This window comes from Schistosoma haematobium, chromosome 4, assembly GCF_000699445.3.
Source record: "Schistosoma haematobium chromosome 4, whole genome shotgun sequence".
NCBI lineage: Eukaryota > Metazoa > Platyhelminthes > Trematoda > Strigeidida > Schistosomatidae > Schistosoma > Schistosoma haematobium.
The window spans coordinates 34458347-34484682 of record NC_067199.1 but is presented as its reverse complement, the minus strand read 5'-3'; the positions used below and the strand labels follow the sequence as shown (position 1 = coordinate 34484682).

At 34.7% G+C, this 26336-nt stretch overlaps 1 protein-coding gene across 1 annotated transcript in view; it reads right to left on the bottom strand.

Moving 5' to 3' along the window:
- The window catches only part of XRCC6 (X-ray repair cross-complementing protein 6), a 63468-nt gene that overhangs the window by 7571 nt on the left and 29561 nt on the right, over positions 1 to 26336 (bottom strand). Inside the window, exons 18-24 of the mRNA XM_051216264.1 lie at positions 24695 to 24858; positions 22865 to 22943; positions 20204 to 20311; positions 15794 to 15885; positions 12242 to 12570; positions 2008 to 2225; positions 363 to 504 (exon numbers count right to left, since the gene is read on the bottom strand). The gene's annotated coding sequence lies outside the window, so the exon portion shown is untranslated. The remainder of the gene's footprint in view (positions 1 to 362; positions 505 to 2007; positions 2226 to 12241; positions 12571 to 15793; positions 15886 to 20203; positions 20312 to 22864; positions 22944 to 24694; positions 24859 to 26336) is intronic.

Genomic DNA, 26336 nt, shown 5'->3' with positions numbered 1-26336 from the left:
AAATTATTATGAAACAATGTATCTTGGTACATTTTTCTTCGAATTAAAATATAGTTCTTTTTCACTGCTCATATTCTATAGACTGTGATTTATTGTAGAATTTTTCAGATTCAATCAAACAACGCAGTCTTGGAAATGTTCCCCTGAAAAAATACCACGAAAGCAGTACTACAAAATCTGTATCAGCAGAGAAGGGTCTAGACCTAAGACGTACCGGCTGAAAACCCTTTTCCTATGACTAGTACATAAGTCTGAAATTAACTTAGTGAATTGTACTATTTATCATTAATTAATCAGTTATACAAAATGAACCGAATTTAGAATTCTATAATTAAAACAAATAATAATGATAATAATCGTACCTATTTCATTCGTTGAAATTTCAATATCACGAAAATCATCAGCGTAAGGTAAAAATATAATATGAAATCCGGGTGGTATTGTTTGAGTTCTATTAGCACCGTCATCATCATCATCATCATCATCATCATTTATCTGTTCGGCCTAGATAAATAAAGTAGAGAGGAACCACTTAGTATGTCAGTTGATTATGTATGAAATTTATCATGGCCCGATATAAACTGGAGAAAAATTGACAGCCAAAAAGCACTAAATAGTTGTTTAAGAATTCATCAACAGTGTCTAATGACAATGCTCCTTCTCTCAAGTGGGAATGGAACTAGAAACTTCAAACTTTATACCTTGATATCACTTAGACAAGATACAATAGTAGATATTTGGTGTCTCTTGTACCAATGTTTATGTATTAACATAAATAAATAGACAACCAAAGTAGTTTTAATGAATCCGAAACCCAAATGATCACACATATTCTATGAATAAAAAACGTTTGGTAAATATATGGTTTCACATAATCATTAAAAAGGATTGCAAAGAGGAATAATATACGCATGTTAGTATGAATTAAGTATAGCACTATATTAGAATAATACTTAAACGATTTGATTTTCAAGAACGAGGTCCCACGTTCATACCTTATTTACTTAACTTTAGTTTAAGAGTCTCGTCAGTATTGCTAAACTTAACACATATTATTTTCAAAATGATTAATAGTTCTTCGGTCCATGTAAATTAATTAGGATTTCCATATGAAGTACCTGTAGGTATTGCATGTGCTTCATATCTTCCATGTGCAAAGTACTTTTAAAAGACTGGTAGGACCCTGCGTCTGAACTGACCCTTGGTAATGAATAGGTAGTAGTCAAGAAATTCGTATACTTAGGTAATTTTGTGTAGCTCATGGCGGTAATGTGAGTGATGAGATCAATTCACGTGTATTAAAAGTAAGATAGGCTTATGCCAACCTGTGTTATCTTTGGTGTATTCATGTTGTTAATCTGTTTGACTACGATGTCAAATCATTTAGACCTTGAAACGTATTGGTTATTAGAATTCGATTGATACTAAAGGATTAGACACATATCACATTAAGCATAGAACAAACAAAAATTACATTGCTACATCTATATTTCAATATTGAAACAAAAAGCCGACAATTTAAATAGTTTCTTTGAACTAAGAATGTAAACTATTTTGTTTTTACGACGAAAAAAAAACTTAACATTAGATAGAACTCATCATAAATGATAGAAAATAGGCTGAAAACACAATCGAATCCCGAGTAGCCACTAATGTATGCGATTCCGTAAATCCTCTTAATGTTTCGCTTTCGGTTTTGATTTCATATAGCCTAACAAACAGTGGATGAAAGCGAAGACCAAGTAACGTTCTTAATGCGTCATATTGATTGGCATGTGAAGTATTGGGCTTATACTTCTGGGGAATTCAAAAAAGCAGAAAAAATAACTGACTAGTACTTTCCAGCTTTTGATACCTCATCAGTTGAAACTAGTCCATTATGACAAGTCTCCACAGACTCCTACCTTAACAAGTAATTGTGGTATAGGTATACAATAAACTTTACATTTCTTTGGAACAAGAAGAGAAACAACAATATAAATCAAAAACTAAAACCGAATAGAATACCTGAGGAAGTAGTGCAACAAGACGAGGAAATTGACCTTTACGTTGAACATATATAGCTATGGCTAATAATTTTCGATGTAAACATCGATTTAATAAAGCGGTAAACCATAAACGACTCCCATGAATTGATTTTTCATCAGGATAAATAAAATGTGCTGGACGAATGTAATAATATCGTTTTAAAAATTTCTGTGATATAAAACCTAATAGGTGTAAACCTAAAAGAAATGAAAATACGAGGTGAATAGAAAGAAAATTATTTATGGTTGAAACCTACTTTGCTAGAATAATGGTTTGACAGTTAAAAAAGACACTAGACATTCATAACCACTGAGTTAATTGATTGAAATCAGGTTTCATCAATTTCACTTTAGGCAACTGGATTGTGAAACTGAATGACTCGAGTTCTAATCTCGTATGGGTCACCATTTCTCTTCAAGATTACAAGTGCAGATTGCTGATGAGTGCCAACTAGCACGAAATCTATAGCTTTTAGGATAGAAACTAATATCTCTACTTTGTATTATGTAATTATTAAGTGACTGGTATATGGGATGCATATATTGTCTTAATTATAAGCTTTTAATTAACGTATTAACTTTTGATACATGCCTTATCGTTAATTAATTATGCGCACACTGTCCAGTTTTTGTATCATGTATGACTCCAAGTTATGTAAAAAAAAATTTTGATTTATTTGAAGTGGATTGAGATCATGTAATTGATGTACATAATCCTATAAGTTTTTAAAGTTTATAAATGGTAAGCATATAGACTTGTTGTCTTAGTCTTCTGACTAGTTATATGAGGTAAAAAGGAATTGCGTTTAGTCGAAAGGAATCAGGGTATTCAGTCGTTGTGTGTTCTCGGTTGTTATTGGTTAAAAAGGTCATTGGTTTAATTAAAGAAACTTGGTCAATAGCTTGACCCACATAGGCAAAATTAACTGTTGAAGAGGAATCAAGATTTATTTGTGATTTATTAAGTGAATGCGGATACCTATCAAAACTTCTGAAGAAATATAAGTCTAAAACTAAGTTTGAATTAAAATTACCGACGGTACCAAAAAAGCCTTTATTCATAAAACTGCATTAAAAAGGTTATAATGCCAGCAAAATAATAATTCGATGTATAAGAAAAGACGTCAAAAATACACTTAATGCAGCAAGATTATGCTCATTTTTCTTTAACCGGCGAATAGTGAGCTCACAAAATAAAGATAAATTGCCTAGTTCCCCCACCTCTATGTGCAACTACCATTTCAACTGCTGTTGCGGAGCCAATTATATTGGCCAAAATACATCATCGGATTTCTGAATACCACTACTCATGACTGACCAAGAATGATAAAAAAATAATAAAAAGCTTCAGTTTAGGACATTCGATTGATACCAGTCATTATGTCGATTTCAAAACAACTTCTGAAATTTTCTATAGAATCCCCTAGCACTTTTCGTATGCTTACAGAATTAGGCTTTAACCGGGTTGGTGGATATAGAGGATCCACATGCGACAGTCAGAAATCCCTGACTCCAAACCAATGGTGCATGTGGGTTTCAGAATCTTGAGTGGACAAATGGCGTACGGACCTATCATTGGTGACCGGCTACCATGAGACCACATCTCCTAACAGTGTTCCATTGTCTTGTAGTTTGGACCTCTTGGTCAGAGGTTCGAGGAGTGGTCTACTAATCAAACCACCTGCTTTGGTTTGGGCACCTGGGCATCATTCTAGCCCATAGACAGATTCAATAGTACATGTGGTGCATATATATTTTAATGTCCCTCGATACCAATATTTATGTGTTTATATAAATAAATGAATCTCAGTTATTCCTGATTAATTTCCCAACATCTTGACAATTCCATTTCTAATCTACGATTAAGAGTAATAGACATTTGTACGTCTGTGAATCTTTGAATTCTTTTTACCATGTCCTAGAAGTCATTAATAAACGTGGCATAAACTGAATGAAACAGTCGAGAATAATTTTTTTTTAAAAAACAAAACAACTCTTTTCCCTGAACCCCTCTATATCTCACATACACACATATTTTCTTGTTTTACGTCTCAATGAGCGTTTTCCGGTTACATAAATTAGAACAGTGAAACTTAATCATATCTGTCAGTTAAACAATAATAATAATAATACTCCTTTATAAACACTTTGAACATTTTACTTTATCCTTGTCAAAGACTATTTTTAAGGTTCAATAATGACTATCAAAAACATAGTTTAGTTGTTATCAAGTTACAATCTATATATATGATAGAATTTAATTGGATTAAAATATAAGTTGTTTAAATCATATTCCATTTCTATTCCATTCCAAAATTGAATATTAGCCTTTATCTGTGAATAATAAGAATAAACTGACAATTGAATGTAAACAAAATGTTGTTGTTGTTTTGTTTTGTCATATATACCCGCTCTTAAATATGAAATATAGACGTTCCGAAGAAGAGTAATTCATGTTAATGGAGCATTCCTATCAGAACAATGAAAATGTCAATTCACTTGGTATTGTTTTACTTGAATCTTCCCATTGATGTTTTAGGACTGAAATTGATCAGTCTCTTATTGGCATATGTGCATACTGTGCGTATGCCTCGATATTGCCTTAATTTACAAGCATTATAAGCAAAGATGGATAGTGGCTAGCAGTGGAATCCAGGACGCGCGTTTCGTCCTGTTTGGGGCTCGTCAGCTGGATGTACTTGCATCTCAGAGTTGATGTTCACTCTGGGACTCGGACCCAGTACCATTCGCTTCAAACGCCATCGCGTTATCCACTCAGCTACTGAGTCCTGATAGCTACTTGCTTGTGCAATGGGGTGAAGTTTAATTCACTTGGTATTGTTTTACTTGAATCTTCCCATTGATGTTTTAGGACTGAAATCGAAATTAAACTTCACCCCACTGCACAAGCAAGTTGCCATCAGGACTCAGTAGCTAAGTGGATAACGCAATGGCGTTTGAAGCGAACGGTACTGAGTTCGAGTCCCAGAGTGAACATCAACTCTGAGATGCAGGTACATCCAGCTGACGAGCCCCAAACAGGACGAAACGCGCGTCCTGGATTCCACTGCTAGCCACTATCTATCTTTGCTTATAATGAAAATGTCAGTTGAAAAAGAGGAGGTTTAAGAAAGCACTCCGGTAAGTGAGTTGAAAAAAAGAGATTGACTTCTTAGTAAATTAGAAAATTCAAAAGATAACAAGTGAGGAGTCATGAAAGAAACATTCGATATCTAACGACTAGTTTTGTACAGAAACTGAAACTTTATTAAATTCTATGACATGAAATACGAAGTTCATTGTACCTTTTACAATGAAATTATCATATTAAAAAAAATTTTACATGTATAATCCTTTTTACATTATTAATAACTCATTTATACGGCACGAATTTGTGTACATGGGTGTGAGCCGCACTCTGAATGTGAAAGCTAATGAAGCTGTTCGGTAGGCTAAACTAAAATAGGATGAAAGAGATTTGAAATGACAACTTAGTGATTGAAGTCAAAAACCTTAAACACCACCGACTCATCGTGATATGGCAAATCACATCCTCAACAGACTAAATCTGGATAAAGAACACCCTAACTCGAACTTGCAACTAGAGTACTTAGTTGATACAGTCAGTTTGGGACGACAAGATCAGCGCAGAAGAAGTGATGGCCAGACCCCAAGAAGATCATCAAGAAAACGACATTTTCTTCAACGCTTTCAGTTGAATCCAAGGAGCAAGACTTATTTTTCAGGAGGGAAAGATGATGTGTCAAGCCAACGAGAATTAGCCTAATGAGAAGGTCAGTCGATGGCAATCAGTAGTGACTTGAAGGACAAGTGCATTTCATTGGCTAAACGCGTAGCACATCATGTATCAGTACTCGATTTCGGACATCGACCATCACACTGCACCGCTCTACTTAACTCCTTTTAATAAACTATGAATCACAATCTAAACACTGAAATGGACACGGATTATCCCCAATGTTATTCTTTGATTCGTAAACCAGAATCATGTATAAGCATACACCCCACGGGTTTAATTAAGTGCTTGGAGTGAGAAGTAAACCTAACAGTATGATTGCATTACTAACTAATAAATGGAAGTGGGATTTAAAAAGAATTTTCAAATTATTACAATGATTTCGTGTAAAGCAAAAGCATTAGTGACCCAAAACAACATCCTAAATGTAATTGTCGTGAGGTTAACATCAAGGTCAAACGAAATAACATGAAATGAATGATCATTAATCAACTAATACAATAATTTGATCTTTCAATATGTTAAATTAGCTGACCGGAACTAACCAGATGATCTTAAAGCTAATGTACAATACAAAATGATCCAGATGAGATAAACTATTGTAAAACCGTTGTTGCTACCTTGACGTGGTGGTCGAGCTCGCTAATCGTGATGAAGCAACCGAACTATACTGGCTGCAACAACCGTTCCTCAAGGTCCTACCATGTCAGACAAGTCGGTTGAAGAGCGGTAAGACTAAAGCAACAAACCCAAGGTCCAAAAGCGAGGTCGTACTGCTGACTGTACAGAGGTGTGACAACAGTAAGGTGTTTCCTTCAGACAACCAGCATGACAGCGATGCTGCCTTCCCACAAGGAGGGGTGGGGTTAGAAAAGGTCGACCCTAAAAATGCACACCTCGCCTTATCCCACGGATATCCGTCTCCGGCGGTAAGGTCCCAAAAAGTACGGAGCTAACACAAAAATTACTCATAAAAAGGTCGTGTGTGACCGGCCTCAAGCAGTTGTCCCTTGGGCACTGCGGTCACGCTCCCGGGTCACTGAGACCGCCTCTAACCCAATTTCCTTTTCAGGTACCTCCAGAACAACCCTTCCATGGTGTGGGCAACCGGGAAGTGATAACCGCCCTCATAACTCTAACAGCACTCAAGACCATTGTATTCATAATCAACCTCCGTCTTCACTTTCTATTATTCCTCTTACATCGACTTTCACCTCTAAATTTCCTTTTTCGGCTTCCTCCTCAAATGTCACCATAGCCAACGATTCTAGTGCTCAAAACACTGTCCCAGGTCTACTGAAACCTCGCTCCAAACTACACATTAGAGCCTTCAACGTACGCACCCTATGTCAAATCGGTCAACAGGTTTCCTTGGCTAGAACCCTAGAATCTCGTACCATTGATGTATGTTGTCTCTGAAACACGCATACAGGATTCCAGTGTGGTCATTCACTCGACCTCACCTCAGCAAAACGGACAGCCAACGAGATACACCCTCCGTGTATCTGGTGACCCGATGGCCAGTTCTCGTGGACTGGTAGGACTAGGCATAGCACTAAGCATGAGGGCCGAACAAGCACTGCTAGAGTAGATACCCGTCAACAGTCGTCTATGTGCTGTTCAGTTAAACGGCTCCGTAAGAACTCGGAAGGATAGGGACACACGTCGTTGCCTTCTCGTCGTTTCTGCCTACGCTCCCACTGACTGCAGCTCAGATGAAATGAAAGATGAATTTTACAGAAAGCTATCTGAACTTCTACAGAAGATAAAAGCTCAGACATAGTACTCATAGGGGGAGACTTTAATGCTCAGATAGGTAGCTTAAACCAAACAGAAAGGCATTTAGGTGGATATTTTAGTATTCCGACACAGCGAACAGATAATGGTGATCGTCTGCTGCAATTGTGCTCAGACAATCGTTTATTTTTAGCAAACACTAATTTTAAGCATAAGGAGAGAAATCGTCTAACATGGCGACTCCCTACACCAAACAAACGATGGACTCAAATAGACCACATTGCCTTCAGTCATCGTTGGAGAGGGTCGGTAGAAGATTGTCGCTCATTCTGGAGTACCTGCTTGAACTCCGACCACGCCCTAATACGGGCACGCATCTGCTTGCTCCTCACTGGACGCAAAAAAACCACATTAAAAAGACCCATTAGAACTGAGTTGAGTAACGAGAAAACCAAAAGTAGGTTCCAGGAACAACTGAGGTCACACTTAGGTAGTTCTGAAGACGAGGTTGACCCAGAAGTTGCTTGGAAAGGCATACAATCAGCTGTGGAAACAGAAGTGATATCTATTGGTGACTTAAATCACAGAGTTACAAAGAACCAGTGGATTTCTTCAAGGTCTATCACACTGATGGATTCTCGCAAACTCGTCTCATCAGGTTCCGAACATGATGAAGAGCGACAACAAATCAGATCTAGGTTAAGAAAAAGTCTAAGAAACGACCGTGAGCAGTGGTGGGTAACGAAAGCAAAAGAGATGGAAAAGGCGGCGACTATAGGGAACACAAGACAGCTCTACAGACTAATAAAAGAAACTGGAATCAATAAGTCAAGTGTAAGTGAGATAATATTGGAAAAAGACGACACCGTCATCTGCTCCCAGTCCAGACGTGTAGAACGATGGGCGGAACATTTCAGGGGACAGTTCAGCTGGCCTCCAGCTACTCTACAACTACCCTCCATTCCCAGACAATGTGAATGGAACATTGAAGTAGGTCCCCCAACTCTTGCTGAAGTTCCAAAGGCTATAGTTAATCTGAAACGAGGAAGGGCAGCTGGTCCAGATGGATTGGCGCCAAAAGTCTTTAAGGATGGTGCTCCAATTTTGGCGATTAGGTTGACCAATATTTTGGCTAAGATCTGGGAGTTAGACGTTATTCCATCTGACTGGTCGCAATCACTTATCGTCCCAATATATAAGGGTCAAAATCATCCTGTGACAACCACAGAGGGATTAGTTTAACAAATATAGTATCTAAAATACTAGCCTCGATAATTATTAGACGCCTAACTAAGACTCGTGAACTGCAAACACGAGAGAACCAAGCTAGCTTCAGACCTGGTCGTGGCTGCATCGACCACATATTCACCATTCGTCACGTTCTAGAACACAGGCATACTTATCGGCGTCCGACAATGGTGGCCTTTCTCGACTTAAAAGCAGCATTTGACTCGGTAGACCGCGAGATTCTGTGGCAGTGTCTGTCATTGAAAGGCGTACCCCAGAAGTACATAAACCTTGTAAAGGCTCTTTACTCGAACACTACTAGTCGAGCCAGGGCTTATGGCGAACTGTTATCTGCTTTTGCAACCTCAAGTGGTGTCCATCAAGGCTGTCCACTATCTCCATTTTTGTTTAACTTCATCATAGATCTACTAGTGGAAATAACATTCTCGTCGACTGAATTCTCGGGTATTGATCTCCTATCACGAGGTCCACTCGTCGGATTAGAATACGCAGATGATATAGTCCTGTTTGGTGAAGACGCTGACAAAATGCGGAGTCTTCTGGTAGCACTAAGCAACAATCCCAGAATGTTTGGAATGCACTTCTCTCCCTCTAAATGCAAGTTGTTGCTTCAGGACTGACCTGCGTCAAAACCTGAACTAAGGATAGGGAGTGAAGTAGTCGAACGCGTCGACAACTTCACTTATCTTGGAAGTCTGCTCAGCTCTAATGCGTTGGTGTCTGACGAAATCTCAGTACGGATTCGAAAAGCTCGCTTGGCTTTTGCCAACTTACGTCACCTATGGCGAAGGCGAGATATCCGTCTATCAATAAAAGGACGAGTATACTGAGCGGCAGTCCGTTCTGTTTTACTTTACGGCAGCGAAACATGGCCTTTAAGAGTAAAAGACACCCGTAAGCTACTAGTATTTGACCACAGATGCCTTAGAAATATTGCTGGCGTCTGATGGGATAACCGGGTAAGTAATAGTGAGGTTAGACACAGGGTATTAGGGAATGATGGTAAATCAGTTGATGAGGTTGTTAATCTTCATCAACTGAGATGGTTGGGCCACGTGTTACGTATGCCTGAACACCGATTACCACGACGTGCAATGCTAACCGGTGTTGGAGATGGTTGGAAGAAAGTTAGGGGTGGCCAAACCAAAACGTGGCATCAGTGCCTGAAGTCACTAACTTCTAGTCTGAGCCATGTTGGTAGATGCAGACTACTTGGTTGGGGTTCGCGTGACTTTCGTAACCAATGGTTAGAGACTCTTGGTGACATGGCTCAGAATTGATCACAATGGCGTAGGTGTATACACTCCCTGTCTTCCCTTAAACTAAGAGATTAAAATCGCTTCATATCTTTCTTCCTACTAACTAATTCTTTCTTCCTATACTATATCCTTATATGCAATCTTTCTCCTATATATTACCACCTTTGACCTAACCACTCCTATGAATCCGGTGTTCATCGTGCTGTGTTAATGAGGTATGGCAACCTGGACCGATGCACATATGTGCCTGGTCCTACGTTGTAGCTGACTGACTGACTGACTGACTGACTGACTGACTGACTGACTGACTGGTGCACACACACATAAGGTCCAAAAAGATATCGAAATCGGGATTTCTAATATTCGCGACAAGCTCATTACGATTTAGACGACTGAAATGGGAATCAACAATTTATATTCCCAATTTCAGCCAATTTATGATATCGCACAACGATCATTCAATAACACTGGTGATATATGTTTCACAACCAACATAGTTGAACTCAAAAGACCTTAAATTCACACTATAAATTAGGGAATTATTCCCGTAGTTAATCACTAACACAAACATATTATCACCACTATTAGTATTGGAAGCTTGTGTAAATTATCTAGGCTGAAAATAATTTACACCCAATACTTAAGTCTGCCCTTGATATCTGAAAGTTCTAAGTCCGACAAGTGTTTAGGCTGCAAGTGTGCAGTTTCGATGAGTCCCTCAAAATTACTAACATCAAGTAGTCTTTGATTTACAACAGTTGTCCAAAGTTAAAATCTGTTAATAATGTAAACTGTCTTCAAAATGAACAATCTGCATAAACTTATGATTTTAACGATTAGACAGTTATTATTCTTATTTTTACAATTCTGGCACAGAAAATTAAGTAAATTCAATAAACCGCAATCAAATAGGAAAAAATCGACCACTGATATGTATGTGGTGTGGCTGAATATAACTAAAAGCATTGGACAATGACAATCGAATAGTTTGAATGACTGAAAATAATTAATGTAATTGAGAAAGAAAGATTGATAACAAAATTTCCATTGGTCATATTAATAGTAAACAAATACAACAAACATGAGTCAGTGTCTGTTCTTAATATCTGGAAAATATGAAGTGTATCAAAAGAAGACTGAAACTAATAAAAACTATACTTGTAAGTTAAATTCATGACACATTGATCTCATTGGGCGTATCACTGGAATCCAGAGAGCATTGGACAGCTATTTCGTCCTACTATGAGATTTCTCAACAATGTACGCACACAATCCAATTAGAAATCGAACCCAGGACTGTCAGATCTTTCAACGAAAACGCAACCAGTAGAACTACTGAGTAGGTACTCAATCGTACACATTTTCAACTTCAATAAATTTACGAAATAACGTGATGGTTATCTAATGCCATTGGTGACAACTATTTCATGACCAATATACTTGGACTGCACCAGTCACAGATGCACACGACAACATGAAAAATATCATAGAGTAAGTTACTACTACGAGCTAACTATCATAGTTTATCAGTATAGGGTTGCGAAGACAGTTGAGTTTCATTGAAATAATGAACCGATCTAACTTAAACCACCATTGAAAACCTGGAAGCACTGAACGGCTGTTTCGTTTCAGTACGTGACTTAGCAGTGCACATCCACGACCCTGAAAGCGGAAACCAAACTTAGAACCTTTAGTGCTTCAAGGTTTTGAATATTACCTAAATTAATAACAATTCACGACGAATACAATCTACGAATTGAAAAAAACTTTAAAAAATACATTCGAAAACATTAATATCTCCAAAATAAATTATCAGATTTACAAGAGTATAAACAATAAGATGAATATTGTAGTGAACGAGAATACAAGTGGAGACAATCGAATGTATTTCAACACAAAATCACAGAACATTTTAGTAAAATCTGAGAATCACACAGTAAATACTCAATTTGCAAAATGTCAGTCAATTGTCTCAGACTTCATTGTTCCTTCATTTCCACAAAAATCATTCTCTGTTTTCGTTCTCTTTTCTTCCATCTTCTTAACCTTCTGCCTCCAGGCATTTCCCTTCGATTGATGACACATACTACTTATATCTGTCGACATCAGTAGCACACACTACAGTACTGTGTTTATACACTAATGTAGGTTATAACGACAATTGCATACAAATTAAATAGTAATAATAATAAACTGTATGAAACAATACTTACCGACAGGAGCAATATTACGCACAGCTTCAGTTAATTCATCTTTATCAAAGCATATATAACGACCATCAAGTTTTATGCCACGTACTAAATCATGGGATGGTAATAAATCTTTAACTGGATCAAAAGATCCATATGGATCTATAATTTTATAATAATCTCTATGAACACGTACAGTTTTATTATCTGAAGATGAAAGCCATATTGGAGAGGGGATACGTGTTGGATAAACCAAACAATATACTGAAATACCTAAAGTGAGATTTTTCGATGATCCAAGATGAAAAGGCAAACGAGCTAAACGTGATCGACGTAATTCATGTGAGTTAATACTAGAATAGACAAAATGGGAAGAAAAATTAATGAAATGATTAGAATACTTTTAGAATAACTCATTCAAAAGGGGATCATTTCATAGATACAAAAAAAGGTTTCATGGAATGTTCTAGATTGTTATGTGCATTTATATATTTTACAAATAAAACGAAATTAATAAAATGTAAATAAATCGAGAAAAATTCTGAAATTTAACCAGTCTATAGTCATTTAATACGTAAATAAGTAGACCTTGTTGATTGTTTGTTCAGAAATAATTGGTTTCCATATGGAAATTCATGAATAGTGAAGTTTACTTATTTAGAAATGTAGATAGATATCAATGATGAAACTAACTGTAATATCGTGCTACATTATGAACTGACTAAATTCAGGAAATGAAACCACCTGATTTCAATTCATACCTAGATTCGAAAGTTTAAAAAAAAACGATTTTTTTTCAGGGTTTTGACTTTTTATCAATAACGAGTATCAAATACTTGAATGGAACAATTATCCAATACTCTGGCTTTAAATGGTTCTCTAAATGACAGAAGTAAATGATAAAATCTTCCATCAAACTAAATAAATAATCAACCAAAATCTTAGGATACTTGGTATGTGGTTTGAAGTGGAGTCCAAGATGAGCATTTCTTCCTATTTACAACTAGTCGGATGGATGTACCTGCATCTTAGTATTGATGTTCATATTGATGCTCGGACCCAGTACATTTCATTTAGAATGAGTAACAACGCGTTATCCACTGAGTTACTAAATCCATATAGTCAGAAAATAGCCCGACAGCTATGAAGATATTAATAAGGGTTTATATTTTCCCGTTGACATGTCTTGTCGATTTTATCCAAAATCCCCGTCGCCAATTGTTATGTTTTGTTGTTTGAATGCTAACTGTCTTGACTTTTTTTTATCCCATCCCCGTCGCCACTGATATTTCTTGTCAATTTTTTCTAAAATCCCATCCCTCGTCAGTTGAATGCTATTTGTTTTATATGGTCATCGCTGATTGTTATGTCGGAAACTCTTATCACTTATACTCGAAACGAGGGACCTCTGCAATTCCCATGATGCGAAAGTAAAAACACAAAGACTGGTATAAGTGAAGAATTATTGACCGCAAAACACGGAGACGACGACGATCATAGTCAAAATTAAACTCGTTTATATATTGATTGTACACCCATTTTTGATTAATAATTAGAATGTAATCACATATATGAAAAATACTTAGAGTTATAACACACCATATACTTGAGCATAGTTCATGTCAACCGAATACAAGAATATCGCATATCATACAGAATAAAATATCATACGAGAAAAGAAGAACAAATACTACATTGAGTAATCATCACATTGAATCCGAACGGAAGTAATCTTGAACAAAACTCATAATGAGTACATCAATCGAATTTTGACTTTCCATCATATCACCCGTAGTTAATGTTAAGGACTGCAATTAATCAGTCTCTATTGCTATATATATATATATATATATATATATATATATATATATATATATATATATATATATCCTAACCGGATCGACTTGATATTGCTAATAGTTATTTCGAGGTTAAAATAGACATCACCAACTGAATAATCACTAGATATTTAAAAGTACTAAACAGACATTGATCTCGATTAAAAAACTTCTAGTCATTACTTCATTCAATGAAAATGAATGTTCAAATTTTTTGTAAGCATGCTGTCCTTTCCACCATTTGCTATCAATCCGATAATCAATGGTTACTAGTACTCATGAATCTGAAGAACAGAAACTGATCTTCGTCAAAACGTTGTATAAATTATAAGGATATAATACCACTTTTCAGTAATTAAGTGAATACTTGTGTTCTTCAATCTTAAGCTATAATTCTGAAGTGATAGCAATTTACTGTTCAAATACTAATTAGTAAAGTAGTATTTTTGAACCAAATCGTTAAAAAAAAGAGTGGGGTGTTTATAATTAGTGAACTATTATTTCACTCCATCGTCAATAATGTTTTTACTACTGTGGTGTGCACTACTTATGCGGATAGACTTAAGTAGTATGTAGCAAAATTGAAAGTGGGATGATTACCAAAAGAAGGTTGAAATAAAGAGAAGTGGAAGGAAACAGAAAGCAATCGGAATAACAACAGAACTAGAAAAATGATAGAGTATGTAAAGGACATCTCAAGGAAGACATGTAGATGATGTATTTAATGTATGATTTTCATATTCTATAAAAGCAATGTGCAATTTTGCATGAAATGATAAATTGGCTTTTCCCATCAAGTCTTTTTTCACTACACTGCTAGATTACACTTTTTTCACAGGTTCAGATTTACGAAACCTTTTTTAAATCTAACCTATAATAAAGTACTTATACTGATTACTGCTGGCATTATTTATGTTAGTGGTTCTTGTTGTGACTTGATGTCCGGCTTTTTATCACATGATTTATCCACCAATCAAAATACGACTTATGCAATCTTAGCGCTGTGCCAAACCAATGACGTTCGACCGGTATGGGCAGCCTTGCGTCTTCATTGGTCCTATGTCCGCTTAGCCCGTCCACTTGAGTCCAGAACACCAATACCAGCTTCCACTATGCGGATCGAATTGAATCGAATCGAATCATTATTTCAGACATAATGGGTTTATATATCAACCAAACAGAGCGCAACGCACCATAAAATAGGAAATAGCATTTGTACACAATAAAGCCCAAAAGTGACTGTGAAAGTGGGAGGCAGTGGTCAATAAACTGAACATAGCTTAAGCCCAGTAAATCGTACAATAATAAATTATAGGTCAAAATAAAGCTTATAATAAGAGGGATATAAATAAACTTAATCTAATTATTGAATAATTATATGCCTCAGAAGTTACTCGTGATTTAATCTTCGCTCAAATTTAACAGTTCTAGAGGTTGAATACATCATAAACTGATAATAGTTGAAAAATAACTAAAGACACCTCGAATAACTGTTTCTATATCGAAAATTATTGAAATCTTGTATAGTCAGATCCAATGGTGATCATCCCCTCGCTAACAAAAAAAAACAAGCAATGATAATCCGTGAATAAATCTACACAGATTTTATAATTCCAATCAGTATCAAACTGAAATATTATAAACAAACATTTCTATTACCTCTTCGAATACATTTGTTAAAAGAACGTTTAGACAAATCAATAATACAGTCATTGAAAGTATCGAAATATCAAATTACCGGCTTAATAATTCATCAAGACGTTCAGTTGGATCAGGATGATAAGAAGATTTGTCTAGATCAGGATATATTAATTCATCTTCTAGTAACTCCTAATAAAAAAGAATATACGGAAAAACTTAATCAATTCATCAACTATATCCGAATATATTTAAGTACGAAGTTGGAATTTATTATTAGATCTACTTATTAAGAGAAAGAGTATGAAATCAATCACAGTTATGTTGGGGAGTAAATAAAACAAGGATTAAACAATTAAATGTAAAACTGAATATCAAATGATCAATCTGATGAAGTAAAACATTAAAAATTAAACATAAGAGAATCAACAACTTTATGAATAGAATATGTTGAATAGAAATGTATATATTGTGGTGATTGAGGGTGAACAGTAGGAAACCCTGAACTTCGGTTTCGTGCTTTTTGACACTCATTAGCAAGGTATACTTGTAATAACAGGTGTTCTTTTAAGAAGTTGGTCCCCTGTCATCCAGCTTCACAGTCAGATAAGTTACAAATGATGCGTCTGGGCAAAGACTAACCTCCTGTAGAACCAAGATATATTTACAAGTGATTGATTCCTAACCAGTGTCATGTATCTCAAATCATTCTTAGGGCCAATTGAATTCTATTGATTAAGTTAAAATGTGACAATTTGTGCAAAGTACGTTTAAGAATAGATGTTTGAAGACAATTAGTAAGAAACCTTATAGATCAGGATTTTTTTACTTTAGAATGTTCATCAGTCAAATCGGTCCAAAATTTGCAAAGAAGTTAGATTTCATTGGAAACTTGATGCTAACGATGATAATTACGGAAGCAGTATTGGCTGATTTTTGAAATAATAACAATTGGAGCACCACGTAAGTAAATGTGATAATTATAAATCTATATGTGCATATAACACTTTATAACATGAGATTATTATCGGAACACCAAACAAATCTTTAAAGAAATTCTTTAACAAGCATTAAAAATCATTTCTTGGACGTTGGCAACAGAGACTATTTATTCAATCAAAATTAAAAATTGAACCAATTCTGAGTCTATAGCTTAATGGTTGAATGAACGTTAGACGAATATATTATCGACTAAAAGTTTCTACTTGTTTTAAGTTTCTTAAGACTTGCTATTAATATGAATTAATGTGATTTGATATAATACAAGGTTATCAGTGATTCCCTATTAACTGAAGCGAATTCGTGACGAATACCACTTATATATAAAATGAATCTCCACAAAACCTATATATATTGCATTAGATTGTAAATTATATTTATGGAATGCCGAATCATGTATAACTAGACGTTGATACAATAAACTGCACACCAACTTAAAATACATGGCTTTCTACTTAATCTTGGATTAGTAAACGAATAACAAGGTGAGATCTTTATTGCTTAAATAAATATGTTTGGTCATAGTATACTAAACTAACGACCTCGAGAAACTTACCAGTCAATGAGGAAACTCTGCACAGTTATAAAACAACTAACAATGAAAACTAGTAAAATAACAGCTTTGATCTGAGTAATTAACCCTCATATGCCAAATTATTCCTGATAGTAAGAGAAAAAACTCACGTTTACATATTAGAAGTCAAGATAGTATTTTGAGTTAGGGTCAACACCCCATGGAGTTATTATCAGCACATGATATCTGTCATAATTTAAAAAGGTTAAGATAAGGTATTAAGAGTAAGGCTGCAGTTTCGAGTTGGGTTTACAAATTAGGGTTGAGGTTTTCATTACGATCTAGCTCCATTAAACACTCCTGACTACTCACTGAATCACATTAACCACTTTTACACACTATTTCCCTTAGGAGCAGGTATGTTATGTCATTTAATGTAAAGAACCAACTTAAATTTATATTTTGCTTGAGTAATAGATATTTCTATTGATTCCGCGAATTTTAAGAATCAATTATTGTCAATTTTCATCTAGTTTACAATAACATACAACTTATCTATCACTCCACCTTAAATTCAGCGCACAGTTATCTTAATTCTGATTGGTCGACTCAAGGCCGTCAGTATACTATACTTTTACCACATATATCATTATACATGGTATAATTACTCGGTAAATGTGGAGATTTCTTTCTCTTTTTTTTAATATACCTAGAAAGTTGAAAAACTCATAGTCTAAGATATTTTCTAAATATATCACCTGACAACTAAATTATAAAATAGCGAAAGAAATCCATTACATCATTCATTAAAATGAAGAAGTTTTAACGATGAAAAATTATTTTATCGACAATGTTATCATTTGCTTTATAAGTTGTATTATTGTATTTACAGTTAATCTCATTCATGTTATTGTCTATAATCAAATAAATGAATGTTGGTTGAGTCATTAAACAAAGTTAATCAACTGTTTTTTTTTCAAGTATCAAATATAATAAGTAAAATAGTTGAGATCATGAGTCATTTGAAGCTCAGTGGTCTAGTGGTTAAGCATCCGTGCACGAAACTGATAGGTTCTGGGTTCAAATCTCGCCGGGCGGGATCATGGATACACACTTCTGAGGAGTCTCACAATAGGACGAAACGATCGTCCAGTGCTTCCAGGTTTTCCATGGTGGTCTAGCTCCAATTGACTCATGATCTCAACTATTAAAAATTACTATAATATCCACAAAAACCCCTCCTGATAATAAGTAAAAAACAAAAAATAAGACATTATGAAATAAAGTAATGAAAACCTTCCATGTGATTGATTCCCACTGTTGATTTGAATAAAGCCAAAATAAAAATTGAGATAGAATGACATGAATTCATCATATATTTCATGCTTCGTCATCAGCTCCTTATATTCATATATGTATTAAAGTGTAACATTGTGGTAAGATATAATGTGAAACAATTGGCATTGATGATGGAAAGGATCAGAATAAAAAAGTTTATCAATAATAAATATAATTACATCTATGCATGAACAGGTTTGAGATCATTTGGAAATGGAATTCAAAAAAAAACATAGAGGAGGTTGTTGATATAAGTTTAGAGAATTGAGTGAGTCAAATAAAACAATGAATGAAAGGATGGTTTAACGTACAATAAAAATTATCCAAGTTTTTCGGGTTACGTAATAAGAAATAATAATTTATAAAAGAAATGTAAAAGGACAACTGTCAATTTTGATAAAGTAGAAGCTGGGGGATTCGAAAAATCAGAAGGGATGCTAAAATTATGGTAGAATTAAGGGTTAAACATGACAATGTCGTATGTAGAGACCAGGTTTGAATTGATGAATCGAGATAGATTCATTTGGATACAAATTCGTGATTCAAACCTTCACTGAGACAGTCAGTTAATTTTTTGAAATAATCCTGAACGATGACCCTTACGAAAAAACACACACATGAAACGTTTCGGATCAACGTTTAGGAAATACAACTGTATATATTATATCGTACGATACTTCTATACAAAGAAAGCCCAGAACATAGTTGGATGAAGATCCCAAGTAGGCGGCCTATACCTCATAAGTAGTAACAAATGTAAGTAATTAACTGCCATACAAAGACATCAAGTGGAAGAACAAAAACCAATCAGCCGAGATTTTGAAGATCTGGTCAACTAATTTAATAAAAGTACATGTAGAATTCACTGGGGCATAAATAATTAAGAATGTAAAACCAATAAAGAAAACATAATTCATTCAGTAAATATGGAGAGTAAATATTAAAATATAATGGAATCCTTTAATTCTATCGATTTTCACATCAAATTTTCACAGTTTGAATCATGAACTGATCTTCGCTAAACAACCATTGAAAACTTGGAAGCAATGAACAGCTGTTACGTCCTAGAGTAGGACTTCCCAGCAGTGTGAATCCTCTACGTCTAGACTACTGAGCCAACAGCCAATGGTATACACGGTTGGCTTTAATCAATTTAATGATATTGAACGATCATGTTCCATTGCCTGCGGTGCGTAACTGCCTTATACCCAACATGCTTGAACTCCATTGATCAAGAATTCTCACTAGAACTCCAGGACTTCCAACTTGAAGATGGTCACTAATGAGCACTTGACTAACTAAAGAAATCATGGATGTGCATTGCTGAGTTTCATACTAAGAGGGAATAGCTATCCAGTCCTTTCAATAGTCATCTAACTGAACATGGAACGTAAACTACAAAACAACTATATAAATTAAAGTACAACTACAATACTTTATAGATGATTATTGACTTGTATTAATTAATTAATCCATATAGTATAATGAACTGTATGTTATAGTACATCAAACTAAGCGACATTCATTAACCATTGTGTAGTACATATTGACGATCAAATGATCCATTTATACAAGAAATTATCATGATTATAAAAATAATAAGGAATATAGTAGACACAAAGAAATGTACAAAGAAGACAATTTATCTTTTGTACTTACATCATAAAATAATTCATAATCAAATTTTGTATTTTGTTGTTTAATCGGAATAACTTCAAGTTCAATTCCATATTGTTTCATATCGGCCATCTTAGCAATTGCTCTACGCTATAATTAATGAACAATAATGAAAAAAAAAAATGAAATTAGTGAAGACCCAATGGGGAAAATGGTTTATTTTAAACAAAAATGAATTCATATACTATGTTGGTTACAGATTAATCTTAATTACGGTGCTATGGATAAACAGAATTCATTGGACAACTGTTAAGTCTTAGTATAAGTCTTCACAGTTGTGCACACGATCCAACCAGGAAATGAATCATAAAACCTTCAGGTTTTGCGATAAACTTTTAACAATTAGAATCGTTGGATCGGTGTCCATTGTGAAACATTTCCAATTTCAATCGATTTCCAGTAAAAAGCGAACATCATACAATTTTTCAGTGATGACAATGGTTTCATCCTAGACACATCTGAACTCCATTCAAACTTCAGGGACATCGTGAAATAAGTCAATAATGGGCTGACTATCATAGTTTAGTCGAACGGGTGGTTAGTGATTGGAAATGATACTCAAACTGAAATCAGCATGTGACAAATACAATCTACAAAATGGATCGAACGTCATCGAAGCTCTTCAATTATAAATAAACTCGATAATTTTCCTAAGAAAAGGTAAACGCTTAATCACCTTAAAGAATATAATGTTGATCTAGAAAACAGTTGGAAATTTTCTGCCTAAAATGAAAAAGTATTTCAATTATATATTTATTCTACGAACAACACTCTGATTGGTGTAAGAACTGTTTCTATTAATCTCATCAATACAGGCTAAAATAGATAGAGCCACTTGCCGAAACATACACAAGTATCGATTCCAGGTTAGTTGCATTTATTCATAAAGATAAGTTTAGTGTCCACATATTTTGTAGTATGAAAATAAATCTTAAGATCCTTTTCAACTCGAATGAATTTCGGCTGTCATATCATTGAAAATCAGAGAAGTATCGGACAGCTCTTTCGTGGCGGTGTGATAAAATGAAAACTACGTTTGAAATGCAAAAACCTCCGTAATTAAATAATAGATATATATCCTCGCTCATGACATACTTTAATATGGTTTGTGATCGCAATTGTCAGCTATGACGAAACATTATTATTTCGAGAGTTGAAAGGCGTAACTCATCAATGATACCAAATGACGACTGTGATACACTAGAAATTAGGTTAGCTTGAAAATATAGACTGAGGGGTTTCTATTCAATGACTTAACACTACTGTAATCTTAAAAATACCAGAATATCATTAGTTTAATCCTGTCTGCCTGCACTACCAGGATAAAGCTACTAACCAGCATCCCCTGTTTTCTAGTACTTTTGAACTGAAGTTAGGTGATTTAAAATCACACAAAATCTCTATCAACCCACCTCACTCAGCGTTTAAGGTTGTATACCAACCTCCGAAAAAAATTTAACACCTAACAATATCCCTGTAATTATAATACATTAAATGATTTATGGGTATGAAGTATGTGGAACTAGTTCGCACAATTGAAACTTGTACTAAACTGATATTTACAAGCTTTTTCTAAGTATTAACAAATAGAAAAATAATAAATACACACAGTTGAATACACTCAGATTCAGAACATTTTGGGGAATCAATCTACAATTTTGATTGGAGTTATACAGTTGGCTATCTGTTCAACAATGTAGAATAAGATGAAACCAATAATTAGGTTAGTAACTCTGAGACTTACAAATAACCAGTTTTAAAGAAGCTAGTCAACATGTTGGCAGAACTTTGCAATAAACTTAAAAGATTACTTTAATTTTGATCACAACTGATCGGTGGAACAAGATCGATTGATCAGTAACGGAATAAAGCGATTAAGGGAAGTTCAGCACATATCACGAAACACTTTACAATTTCTTTTAAACAAGAAGTTCACGGAAAAAGATGGTTTTTACTTTCAGCTCATTAACAAATCTTAAGCCACTCAATCAGTTATTTAGCTATAAGTGACGTAGAACGCGACACATATGTGCACCGGTTCGAGCTCCCATACCAAATAAGGACAACAACATAAAATTACTTCAAGACAAATCACAGAGTCATTACAGTGTCAGTAGTAGTAAAAAAGTTTAGATATAGAAAAAGAAGGCATAAGTAGATTTCAGGACTTATATTTTGAAGAAGGACAAGGAGTGAATACATGTAGACCATTGCGAATGATTCTGAGCCATGTCACACAAAGTCTTAAACAACTGGTTATGATAACCCCCCTGACCCCAAACAGGTGGTTTACAGCCATCAACATGGCTCAGTTAGATTATTAATGACTTCACAAACACGTTCCACTCCATGATTTAGCCGCTCCTATCTTTCTTTCAACCCACTCCTACACCAGAAAACACTTCCCGTCAATGTAGGTGTTATTGACTATGTTACGTTTTATATCTTATACTAAATAATAATTGCCAAAAACGATATTAGGATATTCGAAAGATATGAACAAAGCATGCGTAATGTAAACTCCGCTTATTACAAACCAATTTCTTTTATAACATAAATATTGATTTGACAAATAACGGTGTTGACAATTTAATAATCATGACTGAATAAAGCAAAAAATTACAAAAGGCGTATAACACTGACTTTCAAATTTGCATTTTTATTTACTGGATCAGGATCGTCAGTTAACAAAAAGATGTGTTTGATACCAAATGTCTTCGAACTAAAAAAAGATAAAACTGAATTAAGAAGGTTGCCATCTATATATATAATCACGTTACGACAGTCAGCATTAATTAGTGTAGGAGACTGGCACAAACAAACATCAACTTAATTGCCGCAACATACACAAATACGGTAAGATGAAATTAGCAAGATCAACAAAAAAGGAGTTCAGATAATAGTACAAAGGATGACAAGATAAAAGATTGAACATACGAACAAATAGTATTGAGAGCTAAAATCTAGGGGAAGGTAAATAATGAATAAACGGCCACCAGTCAATCAGTTCATGGGCTAATGCCATATCTTGTTTTAACAACTGTTAATCTTCTTTCAACCTATTTTTAGGCTAGTCAATAGTGGGTCTCAAAGTAGACGATAGTCGGGTACATATGATATATGTTCCAGTTATCCTACACGATAAAGATTCACATCACAATCAATTGACTAAACATGTTGATCTAAACCATACACCTAACCTCGATCAAACGTCCGGCATACTGGTAAGTAACCATAAAATTTCAATAACACTGACTTAAGGACTGATAATCACTTCGTTTCCTTAGAACAAAGGAGACTGACAATTTCTACAAGATTGCAGATACAGTTTATTGAACACCAAACAGCCGGAAATCCAGGTCGAATGCTTCATGTAAAATTGCATTCAACAACATAGCATCGCCAAACAAACCACATCATGAAAACAAATCACTAAATGTAGTGGCTATATTGTAATAAGATAAGTAGAATTGGATCAAAATGTGGTGGAGATTGACAAAAGATATTTTAAAACTTAAATTGCTGGTTGAAGTCGCCAGAGGATAACTGCTCAAGATAGAATTCCAACAAACAGTTTACAGATAAATCAAGTGTTCTATTAAACAAAATTTAAATGATAAATTAGTGTGACGTCTGAGTATTAACAGATATCCGTGCTAGTTATTTTAGCCTAATATTTTCACCTAAATGATAAAAGCAGTGGCTGCCAAAATGAACAATTAGACTAAGTGATATAGTATAGATTGAGAAATAAAACTTCAAATAAATTCGCTGTCGTTCAAAATCTCAAATTCTCGTAGATACAGAGCAGTTATTATGTTATGATTTGACTGGTATATAATCCCTGTAGAATTAAATTAAGCACTCCGACTGGTCAGTAATGTATCAATCATGTTACACTATTGAACCGTTTGTACTGATCATAACCAGTCTATCATATGTTTGATGCAAACACTAGACTACATTAATCATTATTGTGTAGAGAGATATAGACAGTGATTTTAAAAAGATCGACCTATACAGCCGAACTTTAATTCCATTGAAAAGTGAGTAATGTACAAAACTCACAGACTTCAATGAAATATAGTTATGTTTATTTCTGCATCCGATATTGCTACTTTTACTGGAAGAAAAAAGTACTCAGGCAACCAGTTGTTTCGTCTTTGAACTGAGTCTATTTGGGAAAAACTTACGTTAATGACTAAATCTTGTAAATAGCTATCAATTGTTAATAGAAGATCCGTGCATAACATTCACTGATCACCATTCTACTCATTAATTTAACAATCCAAAACGTGCATCACCATAATGTAGAAGCGCATTGATGAGGAGTCCCATACTGGGTTGGAACGGCTTTTCAGTGCTTCTAGGTTCTCAATCGTGGTCTAACTTAGATCGAATCACGATTTTAATGAAATTCAACAATCTCCAGAACCCCATACTGACAACGAAAAAATAATCTACGAAACTTACCAGGTGATAAATTGATTTTGACAAACCCACAATGCTTCGTGTAGAGGAAAAGTAATATTAGGTTGATTTACAATAGTACCATATCGTTTCTCCAATTCATCGGGTTTTAACTGTCTCAACTTTTCAATTTTTAATATACGTGTAGAATCAGCCAAACCTAAAGGCTAAATGAATTACATATATATACATTACAGAACCAATTTAAAGTTAAATGAAAAGGAATATGGTCAATTTAGTTCAATTCATTATATGAATAAACTGTATATAATCGACACAAATCCATGTTTTTCGACTTATCTCTGTGAAGGCTAGCGGCACTATCCGAGTGCTTGGACTGAAATATGTGGGGCGAAGCTCAAACTTGTGAAATAAAGTTTGAAAGTCGGATATCTTAACTGTTAGGCACTCATTTTATCATAAGGATAGACAGGTATGTATTGCCTTTATACTTCTGAAGTTGAATATAACGTCAATCTCTGATGCAGACAACAATATAGTCATATAAACGTAGGTTTCATTTGAACATCTTTTAGTGATAAATATTCAATAAAGATAACTGATCTTAAAATACTTTGTAGTAGAACTGTCGAGTGTTCTGATAGCATTATTGAAGTATTCACATTATATGGTACCAAGGTTTGTTAAGCCCAATACGTAAAACAGATCTTTATACTTTTTAAACAATGAAGCAGATATGAAATTGATCAAACGATAATAGTGGGGTTTATCAACTGAAATAGTTATGCGATCTATGTGAAATATTTGAAATTCGTTTCGAATCTATACGTAGTCGTAATGAGTACATTGTTTTAAGCCTTCCTCATAGTTAAAGTCTGGAATCCTGAAGGAAGGCGGAAAAGAGGAAGGCCAAAGAAAACATTGCGTCGGATAATAGGAGCAGATATGGAAAGGATGAATAGCAACTGGAAGGAGCTGGAAAGGATTGCCCATGATAGGGTTAGATGGCGAATGCTGGTGAGCGGCCTATGTTCCTTCACGAGGAGTAACAGGCGTAAGTAACTTAGTTAAAGTCTAGTGCCTAAAAACTCATCAAAAATAAGTTCTTTTTCTGAAATGATTGGTGACTCTCAAATGATACAGATGTCTTATCATACTACAAGGTATTGCGCAACACATGTACTTAGAAAACAAACTGATTTAATTACCAAAATCGCCTGATGAAGTATATAGAAAATAATCATAAGTTTCTATCTAACTTTATAAAGAAGTTTCACACCATACTGAACATCCTGGATCGAAATTTCCTAACAGTACACAGCTTCTATCTAGGACAACGTTCACGCTTGCTAGTAATTGATAAGATTGTTACCCAGAATTAAATAACGACAGAAACGAGATAATTGTAACTGGAAGTATAATGACCGAAATATGCCAACACAACTGAATAATGTTCTATCAGATTACAACATAATCACCAAGAAACTAGGGATGTGTAAGTTTATTAATGCAGAAAATATTTGTCATTTCGTAATGTTTCTTTTCGCGCTCTTCAATATAACCATCACGATATAAATTTACTAATTCCACTTTTCCTTTGAAGCTTATTATATGTCACCAATCCACCACCAACTTTCCAACCACTAATTTAGTTGACTGACACTAAAAGCCAATAAAAACTAAC